The sequence below is a fragment of the Bos indicus genome, chromosome 10 (genome assembly GCF_029378745.1).
Source record: "Bos indicus isolate NIAB-ARS_2022 breed Sahiwal x Tharparkar chromosome 10, NIAB-ARS_B.indTharparkar_mat_pri_1.0, whole genome shotgun sequence".
In the NCBI taxonomy this organism is placed as follows: Eukaryota; Metazoa; Chordata; class Mammalia; order Artiodactyla; family Bovidae; genus Bos; species Bos indicus.
In genome coordinates, this window is record NC_091769.1 from 79802890 (window position 1) to 79818505 (window position 15616).

General features: G+C 39.5%; 1 protein-coding gene and 1 long non-coding RNA gene across 7 annotated transcripts in view; one reads left to right on the forward strand and one right to left on the reverse strand.

Moving 5' to 3' along the window:
- LOC139185121 (uncharacterized) overlaps nucleotides 1-7947 on the reverse strand; it is a 28298-nt gene extending 20351 nt beyond the window's left edge. The window contains exons 1-2 of the long non-coding RNA XR_011568663.1: nucleotides 7484-7947; nucleotides 4480-4601 (exon numbers count right to left, since the gene is read on the reverse strand). This is a non-coding gene — a long non-coding RNA (uncharacterized lncRNA). The remainder of the gene's footprint in view (nucleotides 1-4479; nucleotides 4602-7483) is intronic.
- The window catches only part of RAD51B (RAD51 paralog B), a 619901-nt gene that overhangs the window by 325769 nt on the left and 278516 nt on the right, over nucleotides 1-15616 (forward strand). The gene's annotated exons all lie outside the window — the stretch shown is intronic.

A 15616-nucleotide genomic window follows, 5' to 3' on the forward strand; every position in this document is an offset into this window, starting at 1 on the left:
GTAGATGTTTTTCTTGAACTCTCTTGCCTTTTCTATGATCCAACAGTTGTTGGCAACTTGATCTCTGGTTCCTCTGCCTTTTCTAAATCCAGCTTGAACATCTGGAAGCCCTTGGTTCACGTACTGTTGAAGCCTAACTTGGAGAATTTTGAGCATTACTTTGCTAGCGTGTGAGATGAGTGCAATTGTGTAGTAGTTTGAACATTTTTTGTCATTGCCTTTATTTGGGATTGGAATGAAAACTGACCTTTTCTAGTCCTGTGGCCACTGCTGGGTTTTCTAAATTTGCTGACATATTGAGTGCCACACTTTCACAGCATCATCTTTTAGGATTTGAAATAGCTCAACTGGAATTCCATCACCTCTACTAGATTTGTTTGTAGTGATGCTTCCTAAGGCCCACTTGACTTCGCATTCCAAGATGTCTGGCTCTAGTTGAGTGATCACACCATCGTGATTATCTGGGTCATGAAGATCTTCTTTGTATAGTTCTGTGTGTTCTTGCCACCTCTTCTTAATATCTTCTGCTTGTGTTAGGTCCATGCTGTTTCTGTCCTTTACTGTGCCCATCTAGCATGAAATGTTCCCTTGGTATCTCTAATTCTCTTGAAGAGATCTCTAGTCTTTCCCACTCTATTGTTTTCCTCTGTTTCTTTGCATTGATCACTGAGGAAGGCTTTCTTATCTCTCCTTGTTCTTCTTTGGAACTCTGCATTCAGATGGGTATATTTTTCCCTTTCTCCTTTGCCTTTAGCTTCTTTTCTTTTCTCAGCTATTTGTAAGGCCTCCTCAGACAACCATTTTGCCTTTTTGCATTTCTTTTCTATATGCTATAATTGATTTTAATTATGCTTTTCTCACCATAAAATACGATCAAAGTCTTCTAAAAACTTGATTGGACATTTGGATTTCATTGCATCTTTTCATGATTTGCTTATAACATGTGTATGATTCTATCATTTGACTTTCTTAACCTATGTGAAATTCAGAGTATAAATTCACTGACAAGAAAGCATTCAATGTGCGGTTAGCATTTTCCTGTCAAAGTCTGGTCACAGTTAATGGCCCTAGATTAAGGAAGAGAGGCTTATCCGCGACTCGGTCAGGGTCTGGCCTTGCGCACTGGGCCTATTGGATTTGTCAGCTAGCACTAGTTGTTTTCATGCATAAACTCCTAAATCTCAATGACTCAGTGAATTCAAATTTATTTCCTGCTCCCATCAAATTTAATTAGATGTTCTTAGTTGGTGGAAAGCTCTTCTCCAAGCAGAAATTCCTTCCACTTTGTAGCTCAGTCATTTTCAACAAGTGACGTCCAAGGTCACTTTGGAAGAAGAAAGCACATGAAGATTTGTAAATGGGAGGTTTTTAGAGGTCAGCCCTGGAAGTGTCTCAGATCAGTCCCATCCATATTCCATTGGCTTGGACTTACACGGCCGTAGTGAACATAAGGACAACTAGAAAGTGTGACATAGCTATGTGTCCAGGTGGAAGAGGAAATAGGTTCTGTGTACAATCAGCCATCTCTGACATATGTATTTGTTGATTCAACCTCATCCTTCTGGACTTGTTTGTCTTTCCTCAGTTGACCCCTGTTCCAACTTATGACATCAGTTTGTAATTTTGACTCTAACTTTATTAACACCTTATTTAAGAGATTTTGACTTACTTAATTTGTCCTCATCTTATATCCTTTTGACTCTGATTCTTGCCCCTGCCCTCTGGCCTTTTTTCATTCAGAGAAGATTGGAATTGTTTCAGAGTTAAAGAGAATTTTAGAGATCATTGAGTTCAAGAATTGTTTTCTGTGCTTCCCTGGCGGTCCAGTGGTTGGTACTCCCTGCTTCCACTGCAGGGGACACGGGTTCGATCCCCGGTCAGGGAACTAAGATCTTGACTGCCATGCAGTGTGGCCAAAAACAATAAATAAATAAAAAGAATTGTTTGTTATACTAGAGGTGTCTATTTCCAAAGACCATTGGTAAGTTTACATAGTACATGGAAACAAAATATGAACGTATCAGGATCTTTTTCTGCAGCTTTCCTCTTTTCTTAAATATTTATTTTATTTATTTATTTGGCTGTGTCGGGTCTTAGTTACAGTTTATGGGATCTAGTTCCTTGACCAGGAATCAAACTCAGGCCGCCTGCTCTGGGAGCATAGAGTCTTAGCCACTGGACCCCCAGGGAAGTCCCTGAAGCTTTCTTCTTTATAATGCTTGGGCATTGTGAAAGGAGCTTCCTGGTGTGATGGAACGTGTTCATGAATTTCAGCCCTAGTTTTGATGTTGATTAGTCATGTGAAAATTTTCTCATTTTAAAATGGGCTTAATAGGAAATGACAACCCACTCCAGTACTCTTGCCTGGAAAATCCCACGGATAGAGGAGCGTGGTAGGCTACAGTCCATGGGGTCGCAAAGAGTCAGACATGACTCAGCAACTAACACAATGCTTAACAGAATGTAGAGAAGAATTATTAGACACAAGGAGTAACAGTGTTATTTATGTCTGGTGGTAAGACTATGAATGATTCTTTGGCTTGGTTCTGTTTTGTTTTGTTTTTCACTTTTTTTTCTCCAGATTTTATGCACTGGGAATGCATTCCTTTTCTCTTTACTGCCCTTTCCCAGCTGAGTATCTCTTCAAATGTAAAAATCATGAAGAGCAAAAAGATGGAGATAAGTTCTAGCTCTAACTATCTCATAGAGTTAGGAGAATCACATGAAATAAGATGTAAAAGTACACTTTGAAAAATGAAGGCTAACTATATAATAAGGTTATTGCTGACAGGTTGGACTTGGCCTTAAAGATTCAGAATTTCTATGCAGGGGAAGTGGAACACATGAAGACATATTTTTTTTAAATTACTGGTTTATTTGGCTGCTGCCAAGTCTTAGTTGGGGCCCACGGATCTTTAGTTGCGACCTGCTATGACTATAAGACATCTTGTTGTTGTGTTAGTCACTTAGTCGTGTCTGACTCTTTGTGACCCCGTGGACTGTACTCCACCAGACTCCTCTGTCTATGGGATTCTCCAGGCAAGAATGCTGGAGTGGGTTGCCATTCCCTTCTCCTGGAGATCTTCCCGACCCAGGGATCAAACCCGGGTCTCCTGCATTGCAGGTGGACTCTTTACCGTCTGAGCCACCTGGGAAGCTAATGATGCATCTTGAATATCTTCAATTCACCACTTCAGTTTATTGCTCCTCCAAGAGGAGGAGATTTGGCAGACCCAGCATGAATATTTGTTTCTCACAAAGACAAAAGCTAAAGATCATTTGCTGCTCATACAGACTAACAGTAAAATATTCAGTATTAAAATAATCACTGCTCATACAGACTAACAGTAAAATATTCAGTATTAAAATAATCACTTGAACATCCACATTTGGGGGGGGGGGAAATGACCTTAGGAAGGAATTACACCGTTTTCCTGAAGAAAGTGAGGAGATAAATAAGGATTGTCTGCTAATCTAGAAACCCTGCCTTTGATATGTTATGTTGGCCACATAGAAATGGGGCAGACCTGCTTGTTAGTGGTGACTGTCACATGGAAGGGCTTTAGTTCACTTATCTGGCTTCCCACAACCTTTGTGATTATAGGCCACTGTCGAAAGGTTTTATTTAAATCAAATTGATCCTTCAGTGGTTTTTCTGCTTGTAAAAGTAGTACATACTCATAAAATTCAGACTTTTAAGAACTGTATTATGGGGAAAAAGAACTAGTCCCCCATTATCTTAGACTTAACTACTGATAGCAAGTTTGTGTATAGTCCTTTACGTTTCTTCAATGCATATATGAATGCATTTACTATGAATTTTCTGAACAAAAATGTGTTTCTATGTTACATACTGTTTTGCACATTTTTTTCCTCATGTTACATCATTACATCTTGAACATATTTCATAGGAGGATTTTTGATACCCGTTGCCCTACTTTTCTCATTTTCTTTCACAGACCCTTAGACCCTGATCTGGATGGTAAATAACTTACAGTGTGAAAAACAAGAGAGCCGGAGAGTGATTCAAAAAATAAGGCAAAACCTTTTTTAAAGTCAGAGCTTTTTCAGTTTGGCCATGGCCCTACATTCTTATTGGCCAACCTATTACTTGTGACTGTTGTATTGATAGTATGAGTCATGAATTAATGACTTCAGAAAAGTAATTTTTTCCCCCCATCCTGGCATTCTTTCCAGCACAGGGCTTGTGAAAACTAATTGGATTTAAGGGTGATGTTGATCTGCCCTGGAAAGATGGAATGAGTTATCCACTGAGAAATACATCTGATCCAGCCACTCTCCAAAAACATCTCTCAATTTCTCTTCTACAGAATAGAATCCAAACTCATTAGTTTCATAGGTCAGATTTTCTTGGCTCATCTCTCCAGTTTCAACTCCCAGCATCCCATTTCATGTACACATGCTTCACAAACTGCCTTTCTTGCTGACTCTTACCTTTGTGTTTTTGCATTGACTTACCCTTTGTGAAGATGCATTTTGCTAGCTTTGCTTGGTGGAGGGCTTCCCTGGTGGCTCAGAGGTTAAAGCATCTGCCTGCAATGCGGGAGACCTGGGTTCGATCCCTGGGTTGGGAAGATCCCCTGGAGAAGGAAATGGCAACCCACTTCAGTATTCTTGCCTGGAAAATCCCATGGACAGAGGAGCCTGGTGGGCTATACTCCACGGGGTAGCAAAGAGTCAGACATGACTGAGCGACTTCACTTGCTGGGTGGAGTTTGTATGCTCATCAGCTCTTTGGTGAGATTTTGCTGGACTCCCTAGGCAGAGTAAAGAACTCCTCTCTCTTCTCCATGCTGGTTCTATTTCGGTGGTTCTGATGCTAGAGTGAAACTTACCTTACCAGTCTGAATTCATACCTGAACTGTAAGCCTTTAGAATTTAAGAACCATATTTTATTCATCCTTTCTCTCCAGAGATACTCAATAAGTGCTTCAGTGAAATTAGTAACACTTATAATTTCCTCAGTCCATCTAGTGTTGATTTCTCTATGGGAAGGGGACAATAAAGGTTTTGTTTTGTTTGTTTGTTTGTTTTTTAGGACTGTGACCAAGTATATTTGTTTACTTCCTTGCCACTAGCCTCAAAAGTGAAGAGATATAACTCAGTACGAATTTCCTTAGTAGGAGTTATGGATTGTCAGTAGCAATTATGGATCCATGAACAAAAACAAATGTTATCCATTTATCTATCCACTTGATGAGGCTTCCTTGATAGTTCAGTTGGTAAAGAATCCGTCTGCAATGCGGGAGATCCTGGTTTGATTCCTGGGTCAGGAAGCTACCCTGGAGAAGGGATAGGCTACCCACTCCAATGTTTTGGGGCTTCCCTTGTGGCTCTGCTGGTAAAGAATCCGCCTGCAATGCAGGAGACCTGGGTTCGATCCCTGGATTGAGAAAGAGAAGAGAAAGGCTACCCACTGGAGAAGAGAAAGGCTACCCACTCCAGTATTCTGGCCTGGAGAATTCCATGGTTAGTCCATGGGGTCGCAAAGAGTTGGACACGACTGAGCGACTTTCACTCACTCACGCACCCATTTGATAAAGTTTTACTGGAAAATATAAATCTTAAGACTTGAGGTATTAGCAGAGAGACATGGTTAGGATCAAACTGCCTTCCCCTTATTATTTATTCCTTGTAGTAAAAAGCAACTGTGCCTTCCCTTTTAAATTCCTAAATCTAGATTTAGACTGCTTAAGAAATTGGAAATGGATGTTTAATTTCAAAATTGCTTATCCCACTAAGAGTTGCCAACATAGTAAAGGAGATAGTACTTATGTATGTTTTTTTAAGCTAAATATCAGAAAACTTGCTCAGAGTAATTTGACTTAACAAAAGGGTTAGTAATCTTCCTTGAAAAATGATCCTGAAATCAATTCCTTTAATTTACACTAGGCTCTCCAAGGAAATAAACACACTTTCCTATTTAAAATGAGGCTGGCCTAGATACCTTTTCTGAGCTAGAAAAATCCAGGCTGAAATAGTACTTTACATTGATTCCTTTTATAAACTCTTCTTTGGGACTTCCCTGGTGGCTCAGATAGTAAATAGTCCGCCTGCAATGCAGGAGACTCAGGTTTGATTCTTCCTGAGTCAGGAAGATCCCCTGTAGAAGGGAACAGCTACCCACTCAAGTATTCTTATCTACAGAATTCCATGGACAGAGAAGCCTGGCTATAGCGCATGGTGTTGCAAAGAGTCGGGCATGACTGAGTGACAAACTCTTTCACTCTGAAAAGTATATCTAGAAATAGCTAAACAATAGAACCAAATGGGCATGTTTTTTTCTGTCCTTATGAACTCAGATACCTTTTTCCCTTTTCAGCCTTAGTTTTATTATACAACTGCCCTTCTTCCATTAATTAACTAAGCAATCAATCACCTCATTCATTCACGTTGTCATTGTTGATGCCTCTTTGATGTGCAAGACACTCTAGATTTGGGAACACAAAGGTACCAAGTTCAGGTTAGACTTTTATCTCATCTCTCTATTCTTAAAAAATTAGTTTTTACTCCCTGTGACTGACTGCTCAATTTAATGAGTGTCCATTTAGGATCTGTTCTGTGCTCAGAACTGTTCAAACCCCTAATCCATAATCTTTCTAGAAGCTAGCAATTTATCCCATAAATTTAAATGACTAATAAATTTGAAGTTCTTTCTGTGGTTAATGTCATATGTTTCTTTTTTTAATTTATTTTTTATTGAAGTATAGTTGATTTACAATGTAGAGTTAGCATAAGTTATACAGCAAAGTGATTCAGTTATATATGTATATATTCTTTTTCAGCTTCTTTTCCCATATAGGTTATTACAAAATACTGAGTATAGTTCCGTGTGCTACACACTAGGTCCTTGTTGTTCATCTACAGTAGTGTGTATATGTTACTCTCAAATGCCTAAGTTATCCCCCCCTCTGTTTTTCCCTTCAGTAACCAGAAGTTTGTTTTTCATGTCTGTGAGTTTCTGTTTTATAAATATATTGTGTATATTTGTATCATATATTTCCTTAGTAATAATGAAATGGAAGATTTATGGAAACTCTTATTTCCTGTGAAATATATATCTCCTTAGTTCTCAATATTGATTATCCAAATGCTTTTAGTTAATGCTCTATTACTGTAGGCTTTTTGAAATATGCTGAAAGAATGTATCTGTGTTAGACAAATGTTATTGTTCATTTTTAGACGGACTGAGTGGTTTTGTTAGCAGAGTTGGAAACAGAAATGTGATTGCTTAAATCTTAAATTGTGTTAAGATGTGAACTGGTGATAAACAGACAAAAATTAATCATATGTGCCATGATTATGGTTTTATAGAGGTCATAGATCTGCTTTATGGAAACTGGAGTTTCTGTGTAACAGTTTGAAATTATTGCATAATCAGGCCACTTAATAGGACAACCCAATAAAAGGTAATTTGAGGTCTATGTTAAGAAACTGAAAACTAAGTGATATGACTACTTACCAGGTGAAATGAGAAAAGTCAGTCTCTCCTTTAGTTTCATCTGTTGTGGGCAGGGGAAAAACAGTTCTTAGAATCAGGTCTTAGCTTATCTAAGACTGAGAAGACACTGGCAGCTTCTCAGTGTATACCTTCTAGGGAAGCAGATAATGAAAGACCCTTTCTTCCTTGTCTTGTATGATCTCTCTTTTAAAGCCCAGGTCTTATTTAAGCATAGATTCTCATACTCAGAAAAACTCAGACTGTTTTGGTCTTAACCTATAAATCAAGAGGTAAAGCCTTTTCCTGCTCTCCTGAAGAGTTCTGCCCTCAGTAAAGGGCAGAGAAAGAGTTTATGTCATAAATCACTCAGGAGTTGTTTACCATGTTAATCTAGAGGGCACTTGCCCATGGCAGGCAGTAAAGTTACCTTGGTTGTTTAAAAATAACCTGAGTGGTTTATTCAGACTGTTCACAAATGTTTGGACATTATTCAGGGGCTGTCTTAGACTGACCAATTACCTTTATTTTTCACTGCTCTTCTTAGATTCACCCTTACACCATCCAATCACATTGAGTGGAGCAGGGGTTCCTGAAATTGCAACATTACTGACTTTCCAGCCATGTGATATAGCGTCTCAGACCCTGAGTTAAATTTCAACCCAGGCATCTCTCTTCAATTCGGGTCACCTACAGGCCAGACAAAAATCAAGGTCATGTTGAACCAATGTAAGGAGTTTTTTGTTGGTTGCAATAACTATAATGTTATTCACTGTTTGAAATACTATGCCATGGTTAATCATAAGTTGCTGCTGTTGTTGCCTTTTATTTATGAGCCCTTAATCAAGAGGATGCAGCAAGGGCCACTGTTTGAAAGGAGCCTTTCATGAGGTCTTCCTTTTGGATCTCCTTCATCTTTCATTGTGAAAAGAGGACTTCATGTGACTTTCAAAAGTTATTGAATATTGTGTATTGGCCTCTTGGAGAACAGATTTTACTCTTCTGAATTGAAATGATCGTGTTATAAACTTTATGTTTCAGCTGATAACCAATAGAACACTAAGCCAGTACTCTTCAGACTATTCCTTTCAGTTGGTCCCAAACTTGATTAATTCTTATATGTCAGTCACTATCACTAAAAGTTATATATTGGTTCTCTGAAAGCACATTTTGCTATCTAGAATTCAAGTTGTCTGTTTTTAACCATATGTTTCTGCTGATGTTAATGTAAACAGTCAGACCAGATCCCTCCAGGCAGCCCTTTTTACTGCCCCTCCTCCCCGACTCCTTCAGACTAATGGTTGAGACCTTAAATGTCAGTCTCTCTCTTTTTTTAAGCTTTTATATCCTATTTTATGAGAATTCATCTTGTGAGTTACCCTTGTTAAAAGAGGGGGTGATATCCAGGAATTAGAATAGGATCATTTTGTGAATGAATTTTGGAATTGATCATGCATGTGAATGAATATTTTTAAACCTAAGAATTGAGTAAGAGGTTATGCTCTCAGACTTGTTGATTTGTCAACTTCATCCTAAATTGAATTTGGATAAAACTAAAGCTTGGGTAGCTGCTTTTTCTTTGAGGCACTCAAAATGTTTCCAAAGTTTAAAATCAAATTTATTTTTTACTGATAGCTTTTTTGTGGATAGTGATATGAAATGATATGAAATGAAATGAAATGATAGCTCATTTCATTTACATGAGCTTTTAACTCTTCAGTTGATCCCTTGTGAGCCCTCTCCACGGGCCACACTAATTTCATGTGGTTCCCTAAGTATAGCACACACTCCTGTGTGGCTTGGCTTTTGCTGTTACTGTTACCAACCTGAGTTCTTGGCCTCCTTAATCAATAGAAATAGATAAGAGGCTAGACAGGAAATTCAGGCAAAGCATTATCAGGGTTCCTGTTGTAGCAGGAAGGAGTGAGCACAAGTAACAGGTTCCCTTGCTTGCTCACTCCCTGAGGTGGGACAAGCTGGTTCCTTTTGTGAAGTGAGGGTAGAGGTGGGTTCAGCTGTTGGGCCTGAGGGTGGCTTAGGTGTTTTGCCCATCCTTTTGGTGGTATTGTGTGCAGGGAACATACATAGTACCCTGTTTTTGCTCCTTCCTCTTAAGAAGTGGCAATTGGGTTTTTGGTCTTTTTGTATCTTGTTGTCCATAATTTGTCCCAACTGCTCATGCATGTGGTTATTATTAGTCCCTTATTTCTTTTGTTTTGTTGCTTGAGGAGACATTTGTCCAGGATCAAGCATGCTAGCAAAGGGTCCCAGGTCTCGGTCCCAGCCTGTCTCATTACTTCAGGCTGGTGTTCCACAGTACTTGACATCCTTGGAGGTAAGGCTGAAGTACTCCTTCCATCAGTACCTTCTGCCTCTGCTTACCACCTGGACTTAAATGCTGCTCACTGAACCATTTTATTTGGCCTGTTACTGAAGCACTTATTTCTCTCTACCTTGTGTTTTAATTGATTTTGTGCACATTTACTCCTCTATGAGAGGCAGACTTATTGAGGAGCGGGACTCTATCTTCATGCAGCATCCAAATGATTGACTTGATACAAAGCTGTGTGCATCTCTCGTTTTTTCATTAACATAAGGAAACTTTTCTCATAACATTTCTCAGAACTGCTGTGAGGAAGGGCTAAGAGATGGAGAGGAAAACTCTTGATCAAATTCAGAAGTCTCTTTACAATAGTGTTGATCTGAAAAGGAACACCTCAAGTTTTCAGTGACAGAGTGTGACATAACAGCTTTGCATTTTTCTAAGATACCCAAAGATCAAGATGGATAGTTGGCCAGAACAAGAGGTGATACCTGCCTCCAATCTGTTTGACCAAGTCAGGTTGAGACAAGAATGCTGGAGAATGAGCTTCTCCGACTGAACATGCTTGTTTAGGCCTCCTTCAAGCTTCTTACCCCTGGGCTTCCTCTCTCCTGGTACCCACATTTTCAATGCTCTTTTTACGTAGAATGGCATGTTAGCTGTAAGAGATAATAGGGATCATATTCATTGTGCCAACAATAGTCTATCTTAATGTGATCACACGCACTAGACAGATTATTACAGGAACTTGGGGTAAATAGCGTGGGACATTAAAACAAACAAGCCAAGAGGGCTGTCTGGGACCAAAGGAACAGAGTTACTGGATTTGTTTAAAGAATTAAGCTTATGAGCTACACTTTCCCCCTTTGCAACACAGATAAAAATCTTTACTTGAGGGACATTTCAACATCACAGCTGCAAGTGTAGCTTACAATGGAAAATGTTTTTCATTTTGGAAAGAGGCAATTGCTATTTTGTAATGGAAGACATGCTATTTTGCATGCATAGCCAATACAGTTTGATGAAGGAAGCAGAGTCTAGTGTATTAACCTCTAAGTCAGGAGATCAACATTTTCATCTTACTAGTCCTTCAGTCAAGAAATCTTAAGTGTCTCCTCTGTTTGGAACTGCTAATATCATGGACAATATAGTAAAAGTAGAAGACATTATGTCTTCCCCAGGAGGGAGAGGAAATGTAATAGGCAGCTCATATGTACCCAGGTCAACAAAGTATGTTAGTTCAGCTGGGTCTTATCAAAGTGTCACATGACTAACTACGACCAGAAGGCAAGGAGTGGATTGCTGTGGATTTTACTGCTAGGTGGCTTTAGATTCTTGGATCTTCTCCATGACTCATAACTTCCATTTAAACTAAAGATTATACCCACTGTGTACCAAGTAATGGAAGTAATCAAAGTAATGTTGAGGCTGTGAATTTAGAACCTGAGTCTCTTGCACTTTGGTACACAGAAAGAGGAAATATGACAGTGTGGTAGAAGAGACTCTTGAAGATTGATGAGATTCATGTTGATGTATGGCAAAACCAATACAATATTGTAAAGTAATTCAGTTCAGTTCAGTCGCTCAGTCATGTCCGACTCTTTGTGACCCCATGAATCTCAGCACGCCAGGCCTCCCTGTCCATCACCAACTCCCGGAGTTCACTCAGATTCACGTCCATCGAGTCAGTGATGCCATCCAGCCATCTCATCCTCTGTTGTCCCCTTCTCCTCCTGCCCCCAATCCCTCCCAGCATCAGAGTCTTTTCCAATGAGTCAACTCTTCACATGAGGTGGCCAAAGTACTGGAGTTTCAGCTTTAGCATCATTCCTTCCAAAGAAATCACAGGGCTGATCTCCTTCAGAATGAACTGGGTGGATCTCCTTGCAGTCCAAGGGTCTTCTCCAACACCACAGTTCAAAAGCATCAATTCTTTGGCACTCAGCTTTCTTCACAGTCCAACTCTCACATCCATACATGACCACAGGAAAAACCATAGCCTTGACTAGATGGACCTGTGTTGGCAAAGTAATGTCTCTGCTTTTGAATATGCTATCTAGATTGGTCATAACTTTCCTTCCAAAGAGTAAGCGTCTTTTAATTTCACGGCTGCAGTCACCATCTGCAGTGATTTTGGAGCCCTCAAAAATAAAGTCTGACACTGTTTCCACTGTTTCCCCATCTATTTCCCATGAAGTGATGGGATGCCATGATCTTCGTTTTCTAACTGTTGAGCTTTAAGCCAACTTTTTCACTCTCCTCTTTCACTTTCATCAAGAGGCTTTTTAGTTCCTCTTCACTTTCTGCCATAAGGGTGGTGTCATCTGCATATCTGAGGTTATTGATATTTCTCCTGGCAATCTTGATTCCAGCTTGTGTTTCTTCCAGCCCAGCGTTTCTCATGATGTACTCTGCATGTAAATTAAATAAGCAGGGTGACAATATACAGCCTTGATGTACTCCTTTTCCTATTTGGAACCAGTCTGTTGTTCCATGTCCAGTTCTAACTGTTGCTTCCTGACCTGCATACAGATTTCTCAAGAGGCAGATCAGGTGGTCTGGTATTGCCATCTCTTTCAGAATTTTCCACAGTTTATTGTGATCACACAGTCAAAGGCTTTGGCATAGTCAATAAAGCAGAAATAGATGCTTTTCTGGAACTCTCTTGCTTTTTCCATGATCCAGCAGATGTTGGCAATTTGATCTCTGGTTCCTCTTTCTTTTCTAAAACCAGGTTGAACATCAGGAAGTTCACGGTTCACATATTGCTGAAGCCTGGCTTAGAGAATTTTGAGCATTACTTTACTAGCGTGTGAGATGAGTGCAACTGTGCAATAGTTTGAGCATTCTTTGGCATTGCCTTTCTTTGGGATTGGAATGAAAACTGACCTTTCCCAGTCCTGTGGCCACTGCTGAGTTTTCCAAATTTGCTGGCATATTGAGTGCAGCACTTTCACAGCATCATCTTTCAGGATTTGAAATAGCTCAACTGGAATTCCATCACCTCCACTAGCTTTGTTTGTAGTAATGCTTTCTAAGGCCCACTTGACTTCACATTCCAGGATGTCTGGCTCTAGGTGAGTGATCACACCATCGTGATTATCTGGGTCGTGAAGATCTTTTTTGTACAGTTCTTCTGTGTATTCTTGCCATCTCTTCTTAATATCTTCTTCTTGTGTTAGGTCCATACCATTTTTGTCCTTTATTGAACCCATCTTTGCATGAAATGTTCCCTTGGTATCTCTAATTTTCTTGAAGAGATCTCTAGTCTTTCCCATTCTGTTGTTTTCCTCTATTTCTTTGCATTGATCACTGAAGAAGGCTTTCTTATCTCTTCTTGCTGTTCTTTGGAACTGTGCATTCAGATGCTTATATCTTTCCTTTTCTCCTTTGCTTTTCGCTTCTCTTCTTTTCACAGCTATTTGTAAGGCCTCCCCAGATGCCTCCAATTAAAATAAATAAATTTAAGTTAAAAAAAAGAGTGCTTTTATAGTATGATTTTAATTAAAGAGATTCTTCTTTTAGTTTTGTAAATTGTAACTTTCTGTTAATAAGTGGCAACTTATTAGGAAGATCTATCAAGTTGATTTGTTGTTCCTTTAAGAAACACAGGACATTTTATTTTCCCATAAGACTATTTTTTTTTCATTTTTATTTTACTCCATTCATTAATTCATTCAGTTTGTAATTACTGAGCACGTATGCTTTACTTGGCAGGAATATAAATCTGAAGAAGACATGGGCCATGTTGCTAAAGATCTCATGTAGAGGAGACTGAAGAAACCAAGGAGAGTTTTTACTGTTTTGAGTAGTTAGGATCATTTTTGCTTGTTTTCAACAGTTTGAAGAAAACTCCAGATTTTAGCTAGGTTTACTGTGCTGTCTTCATTTGTTCATTTTTTTCCAAGTTAATGGGTACTAGACACCTGATCTTTCTTGACATCTACTTTTCATTTCCCTCGAAATACAAGTGATCCCCACGTCCTTTTGATGCCTGTCTCCAGGAGATGTGTGAATCTGTCCCCTTCTCAACTTATTCACCCTCTTGACTACTCCATTCACCTTCTAACTGGTTTCCGAGGGTTTGCTCTTAATCCCTCTCATTAGAGGCTTTTGACTTTTTTTAACTATGACTCACAATAAAAAAATACATTCACGAGACCCACAGTACACATATGTCTGTGCTTTGTTTCTATCAGTAACTCTGAAATGAGAGAGTCATGAAATAATACTTTTACTCTGTATGACACAGTCTGATATTTTTTTAATTCTGTTTTTTTTTTTTTTTTATACTGCCATGGTCAACTAAATTCACTTCATGATCCATTAATGGGTTGAAATACACTGTGCTGATCCTTTTCAACACAGTGGCCAGCATGATGGTATTATCCCACTTCTTGTTTAAAACTTTTCATTGGCTTCCCATTGCACGGATGATGAAACCTGGAAATAACAGTGCCATCCGTGAGGTCCTGCATGATCCCACTCCTGCTTCTCCTCATTCTTTCCCATTTTTCAACACCTTTTCAGTTCAGTTCAGTCACTCAGTCGTGTCCAACTCTTTGTGACCCCATGAGCTGCAGCACGCCACGCCTCCCTGTCCATCACCAACTCCTGGAGTTTAACCAAACTCATGTTCATTGAATCAGCGATGCCATCCAACCATCTCATCCTCCGTCATCCCCTTCTCTTCCTGCCCTCAACCTTTCCCAGCATCAGGGTCTTTTCAAATGAGTCAGCTCTTTGCATGAGGTGGCCAAAGTATTGGAGTTTCAGCTTCAGCATCAGTCCTTCCAATGAACACCCAGGACTGACCTCCTCTAGGATGGACTGTTTGGATTTCCTTGCAGTCCAAGGGACTCTCAAGAGTCTTCTCCAACACCACAGTTCAAAAGCATCAGTTTTTCTGCACTCAGCTTTCTTTATAGTACAGCTCTCACATCCATACATGACTACTGGAAAAACCATAGCCTTGACTAGACAGACCTTTGTTGACAAAGTAGTGTCTCTGCTTTTTAATATGCTGTCTAGGTTGGTCATAGGTTTCCTTCCAAAGAGTGAGTGTCTTTTAATTTCATGGCTTCAATCACCATCTACAGTGATTTTGGAGCCCCCCAAAATAAAGTCAGCTACTGTTTCCACTGTTTCCCCATCCATTTGCCATGAAGTGATGGGACCAGATGCCATGATCTTCGTTTTCTGAACGTTGAGCTTTAAGCCAACTTTTTCCCTCTCCTCTTTCACTTTCATCAAGAGGCTCTTTAGTTCTTCTTCACTTTCTGCCATAAAGGTGGTGTCATCTGTATATCTGAGGTTATTGATATTTCTGCCAGCAATCTTGATTCCAGCCTGTGCTTCTTCCAGCCCAGCATTTCTCATGATGTACTCTGCATGTAAATTAAATAAGCAGGGTGACAATATACAGCCTTGACGTACTCCTTTTCCTATTTGGAACCAGTCTGTTGTTCTATGTCCAGTTCTAACTGTTGCTTCCTGACCTACATACAGGTTTCTCTAGAGGCAGGTCAAGTGGTCTGGTATTCCCTTCTCTTTCAGAATTTTCCACAGTTTATTGTGATACACACCATCAAAGGCTTTGGCATAGTCAATAAAGCAGAAATAGATGCTTTTCTGGAACTTTCTTGCTTTTTCGATGATCCAGAAAATGTTGGCAATTTGATCTCAGGTTCCTCTGCCTTTTCTAAAACCAGCTTGAACATCAGCAAGTTCACGGTTCACATATTGCTGAAGCCTGGCTTGGAGAATTTTGAGCATTACTTTACTAGAGTGTGAGATGAGTGCAACTGTGTGGTAGTTTGAGCATTCTTTGGCAT